We start from the raw sequence: 6,265 nt of genomic DNA on the forward strand, positions 1-6,265 counted from the left end.
GAGCCGAGCGGGGCGGGGAGAAAAGTTTTACCGTCGCCACGGAACTGGCTGGTAAGAAAAGTTCGCATAGCGGGGAGAATCGGAGCCTATCTCTGACCGTGCTGCCCGTTACCGAGCACCGCGCCGGTCGAAGTATTGAGCTCCGCTCCTACGGGACCCGGGCACAGTCCGCGACCGGAGCTCAGAAGCGTCCCGCAGTGCGATCGAGGCACCGAGTTCCAAGGCACCGGTGTGGGGCTCGGCGGAGATATAAAAATATTATTTAAAATAAATACATCAATAAATAAACAGGAAAAACAAACAAACAAAAAAAAACAACGAAGTATTTCAGCCTCACTTTGAGCTCGCGGTACACGGAGCGACGAGCGGCAGCTCGGACCCCGCGCGGAGCGCTCCCGAGTTGTGCCCTCCGCGCTCCGTGCGCCCCGCCGCCGCTTTCCCCGACGGACCCCCCGGCCCCACTCCGCCGACCCCGGCCCTGCGGCTCTCGGTGCCCCCCGCCCCTCGCACCCACCTCGCCGGGGCCGCCGCCCGCGCTACCAGCCGGTGGTGGGACACGGCCGCATCCTCCGCACGAAACCGCTGAAATCCGAGGGAAAAGATGAGCCCCGAGTGCCGGCCCCGCTCCTCCCTCCCCCCCTCGCCCCCACCCCCATGTGACTGTCCTTGGGCCAGCGGAGATGATTTCACGGTGTTCCCGTGGAAATGGCTAAAAACGCTCCCGCTAATTACAGAGCTCTTCCAGGCCAGGTGCACTTTTAATTGGATTAGCGAGCGCTCGGTATGAAACCTGCGGCACATCGAATGGGCAGAGAAACTCGGGGCTGTTCGGGACAACGGCAGTTCGTTATAAACGAGAACATTGGAAACAAATCAGTTACACTCTTTCCGCCTTTACGCGCATACATTTATTTCTCATAAGGGCGTCGGAGGAAATTCTGCATAGAACTATTTCCAGGGAAGGTGATGCGGGAGAAAGGAGCTGGGGTTTGTGAGTAGGGATGTGAAAGGAGTGAAAACAAGAGGAGGGAAGGGAAAAGGGAAGAGAAGAGAAGAGAAGAGAAGAGAAGAGAAGAGAAGAGAAGAGAAGAGAAGAGAAGAGAAGAGAAGAGAAGAGAAGAAACTGAGATTGAGATTGAGATATATAAATAGAGAAGGAAAGAAGGAAGGAAGGAAGAAATGAAAGAGGGATGGAAAGAAAAGAAAGAGGGAAGGAGAGTGAGCAAGGCAAGGAAAGAAAGAAAAGGAAAGAGAGAAAAGAGAGAAAAAAGAGAAAAAGAAAATAGAAAAAAGAACAAGAAGGGGGAAAAAGAAAAAGGAAAAAAAGAGGGAAAACAAAATAAAGGAAAAGTAAATAAAAGAGCTTCTTTTTCCAGCATAACGAACGTGTAGCAGTGCCTGCTATTTCTGGCCCGTGTCCCTCACTGCCCCCACAACAAACACAACAGAACCTCTCAGGGCTGTGCACGGGCCCTGTGTGTCACCCCCGGTGCCCGCTGCAGCTCATTGCACAGCTCTCCTCCTCCTTTCCCCCCACCCCCCCACCCCAAACAGAGCGGGCAGCTGCGCTGTGCTGGGGCTGCCCTGCAGGGCCGAACTGCGGGGCGCAGTGTGCTGCGGGGAACCGGGGTGTTGGGAGCTGCGGGTCTCCAGCACCTTCTCCTAGCTACAGTAAGGAAGGGAGGGGTGCGAGTTACATTCAGTTCCGAGCGTGCTTTTGGAAAAGAGAGACCTACAAATGGCAGTGCGTGGGGAAATGGCACTGGGGGGTGGGGAAGTGGGGGAGGTGGGGGGGGGAAGACAGAAAGAAGAAAACCTAAAGGAAAAAGAAAAAGAAAGAAGGGAAGAAAGAGAAACAGAAAGAGAGACAGAAAGAGAGAGAGGGAGGGAGGGAAAGAAAGAGAAAGAGAGAAAGAGAGAAAGAGGGAAAGAAAGAGAAAGAGAGAAAGAGAGAAAGAGAGAAGGAAGGAAGGAAGGAAGGAAGGAAGGAAGGAAGGAAGGAAGGAAGGAAGGAAGGAAAGAAGGAAAGGAAGAAGAAGGAGAAGGAAGGAAGGAAGGAAGGAAGGAAGGAAGGAAGGAAGGAAGGAAGGAAAAAAAGGAGGAAAGAAATGAAGAGAAGAAGGCAGAAAGAAAAGAAGGAAGCAAGCTGAGCTGCGACCGATCGCTGCAGGGTGCAGGCGCGGTGCAGCCCCCACGCTGCGGGCCCGGCGGGAGGTGATGGAGGCAGCAGGAGCACCGCAAAGCCGGTCAGACACAGCTCCGCAGGCGGAGTTTCAGTTTCTGAAACCGAGGGGTCCTGCCGGGGTCCCCTCGTCCCGCAGAGCCACCGGGAGGCATCGCCCCGCAGCGGAAAGCGGCCGTGGGAGAACATGTGCGAGTCCCGGCCACCCCGCACCGCTCGTGGCCGCCTGCGGGGTGCGGTGCCCGGCCACGGGGAGGGAAGATCCGTGCCGGCCCTGCCAGTACTTAGAGACAAGGAGCCCCGAGATTAATGTGTTGAGATTTTTTTTCTTCTTTTTTATTTTCTTTTTTAATTTTTGTTATTATTACTTTTTTTTCCCTGCAGAAACCCAATACTATTTGGAAAAAAAAAAAAAAGAAATTACCAGCGAAGGGCCGAGGAGATTAACGTTTGGAAACTTATGAAATGTAATCTGCACATCCAATCGATTCCCGGCATATCGGTTGAAAGGATAAAGATGCATATCTCCATGATGGATATTGCATTAATAGGCACATAAATAAAGGTTGAAAAGTCATCACGGGAAGCTTTGAACCTTTCTCCGTTGCTTTTATGTCCCGTGCACACGCTTCAGCACCGGTTGATTTTTTCCCCTTTGGTGTCATGTCCTCGTCAATTTACAGCCCCAGTGCGGCTCGCAGCAACGGGCCCGGAGCGGGGCACCAGGGATAGGGACAGGGTTAGGGATAGGGAAAGGGACAAGGATAAGGACAGCAATAAGGACGGGGGTAGGGACAGAGAAAGGGACGGGGAGCCCCAGATCCCACCGGGCGCCCCACGCCCGGGGAGCACCGGAGGAGGACGAGGGGAAGGGGATCGCGTTGGTCACTTCGTTACGATGTGAAAGGGTCGGAGAGCAGCGTGCGGAACGTGGGAGGAAATCCGCACGCACCTCCGCGGGGGGGAAATCCGCGCCCCGCTCCTCACCGCCCCCGAGGTTCACAGCCACGGCTCACAACGACGCGTCTAATCCCCGTTAATTGCTTGTACAAACACCAGGGTGATTAATTCCAGAGCTATCGCAGTGCATTTCCATGGGGGTTTTACAGCAGCAAAGGGACCGTTTGGGTTTTACGAACTAAAGGCTCAGACCGATCGAATACGTTCTGTTTCGAAGCGGGGGACTTCCGTAGCAGCGGGGGAAAACGCGACCCGCGGCATGAGGTGTCCATGGGGGCTGAGGGAGGGGACCGGGTGCCCTGGTCGAAGCCCCAGCCCAGTCCCCGTGTCCTCCGCCCGCACTCAGTGCTGCGGGGCGGGGGATGCCGACATCGGTCGGAGAGAGGCCCTATCCTCACCGAGGCTGAGCCCGGCAATAGGTATTTCTTCTGCAGCTGTGTGGTTTTAACTCTTATTCTTTTAAAGATTAACTGGATTACAATCTGGAAGGAGATGAACGAAAAGAGAAAGCAAAAAAGAGAGTCAGAGAGAAAAAAAAAAAAAAAGAAAAAAAGAATAAGAGAGCGAAAGAAAGAACAATAAAGGAGAAGAAGGAGGAGAAGGTGAATGAGGAGAAAGAAGAGAAGAAAAAGAGAAGAAGAGAAGAGAAGAGAAGAGAAGAGAAGAGAAGAGAAGAGAAGAGAAGAGAAGAGAAGAGAAGAGAAGAGAAGAGAAGAGAAGAGAANGAAGAGAAGAGAAGAGAAGAGAAGAGAAGAGAAGAGAAGAGAAGAGAAGAGAAGAGAAGAGAAGAGAAGAGAAGAGAAGAGAAGAGAAGAAGGGAATCAAACGAGAAAACAGAAGAGTTGAACCGAGGAACACAAGGGACGAAGGCAGGCCGTACAGAGCCGGGTCCCCGGCTCCCCACTCCCGGTTCGTGCCCAGCACCGCCCTGCTCGTGCCGGGCGCTCCGCAGACAGACAGCTCCGGGTCGGCGCCTCGGAGCTCTGAGGCGGCCCATCCCGCCTGGATGGGTTTGGGGTTGGGGCTGGCCCGGAACGCTCCGGCGTGCGGAGCCCTCGGTGCCGGCAGCGGTGCCCGCCCGGCAGCTCTATGCCGTGCGTTACGGCCGGCGCCTCTCTGCCCCGTCGGATTTTTCCTTTTGACAGCTTCTTGACTTCAGTGCTATAGGGAAGAGAAGCGCAACGCTCCCCGCAGAGAGAGGACCCGTGGCCCCCCAGTTCCGAAGGAAGGAGCAGCGGAGCCGGGCGTTCCCTCAGCAGTTCCCAAGGCCCGACCGCAGCGCAGCGTGCAGGGGAAGTGCCCGCCCCCGTAGTCCCGCCGCGGCCGCATATGGGGGATCCTGCAGCTCTGTCCCCGAGCCGCCCTCGGGCGGAGGCAGGAATCGGCGATGTGGCTTCTCTCTCGCTCCCGGTCACCCGACATACGCCGAAGTGTGAGTAAAGAGAAATAAAGTCACTGCCTATCGCAGAGCCGAGGAACAGCGGTGTCACGGCTACGGGCACGGACCACGAGCACCAACTTAGCACGGGGTCATCCCACGCCGGCAGCCCCCTCTCGGCCCCCAGGGAGCGCAGCCCCCGCTGCGGACCTTTCGGAAACATTAGGCCTCCTAACAGCTCTTCCACTGTCTGTCCCGTCCCGTTGAAAGTCGGCATTGCTCGGGAAATAACGGGAGCGGGGCTTCATCCCGGGGAGAAAGAGACCTCAAACACCGCCTCCAGGAACCGCAGAAATGGGGGGCTTGTACCGGGGGGCAACACGGACCCGGCAGCACCTGGAGGACTAGTTGCAGGGATCGCAGCCTGCTCCTCCCTGCCAGAAAGAGCGGAGGCAGCTCCAGACGCCGACAATGACACTCACTTTCCATACGATCGTGATACTTAAATAATACTCTGAGATCTAAGTCTGTTCTCAGAGAGAAGCGTTACTATACGACTACAAGAAAGTGTGATTTTTTACTTTTTCTTTTTTTTCTTTTTTAATGATATTATTCAAATTGCTTCAAAGTCTGAAAAAGCAACAGCTCTTTATTTTCTTTTCCTTTGGTCAGAAGAATATATTTCTGTTCCCTAATGCCAACCGTGTGACCAAGAACTCCTTCCTTACAATGTGGAAACAAAGCCAGACTTAGTGCTCACCGCCCACATTTCTACCCCATAAAATCCTTCATTATTTCCACTTGGAATGAGATCGAATTTTGATTCACAATTCAAATGTATTTCTCAAATCTCAGCCGTTGGAAAAACAAACCATGAAACCAACCAATATTGCTGTCTGTATTAATCAGATGCTTACAGAACAGCAATGGGAAGGGATGTGTAGGAGTGGCTGCTTAACACCCTCAGGTAAGACGGACGTGTTTGGGTCTGGACCTGAGAGAAGCTGAGGACTGAGATCTGGGTCTACTGATACAGAACTGTAGAGTGGGAGATACATTCAAATGGAAGGGTCTGAGCTATTCTTCCCAAATGCCACAACCCAAGGAGACCAATCAGCCCCACGGTATTTCAGTTTGCTGCAGAAACCTCCTTAAAGCAGACAAGGTATTTGTTAACAGAAGATAAATACAGATGTAAATGAGTGCAATCACCTGGATCCCAAATCCTGCAACTCGAACTTACAGACAGTAGCAAGCATGAGCTTATCCGATCAGGGCTGCAGGCCAGTTTGTGGGTCTGGGTGCTTTTGGAAGTGGCCATGTGTACTGATGGAGCTCAGCATTGCTCCTTCCCCACAACTCAGCCACAAGTACTTTGTACAGCGCTGATCAGAGATCAGTGCAGATAAATATGTCTTGTGTAAGCAGATACAAGTGCATTTAGTTAGTGCAGCCGTGGCATTTCTTCCAGACAGATCCATCTCTACACTCATCCAGCTGCAGTGGAGCAGCAGGTGAGCAGCAGGGCTTTCTGGCTGTCGGAGAAGCTGGCCATCGAATCTGAGCAGCCTTCCAAAGCACAAGAAATCACAGCCACGAAGCCATGCTGTGCAGCTCCTTCCCTGACCTGCTGGTAACACACAGAGAGAATGGGTTGTATATGCGTAGAGATCCTGTAGGGTGCTGCCTCTTGTGTGGTTTAAATGCTCAGAGGTCAGCATAGAGAAAGATCTGCTCTCTGAAGT

The sequence above is a fragment of the Coturnix japonica genome, chromosome 9, assembly GCF_001577835.2.
Source record: "Coturnix japonica isolate 7356 chromosome 9, Coturnix japonica 2.1, whole genome shotgun sequence".
In the NCBI taxonomy this organism is placed as follows: Eukaryota; Metazoa; Chordata; class Aves; order Galliformes; family Phasianidae; genus Coturnix; species Coturnix japonica.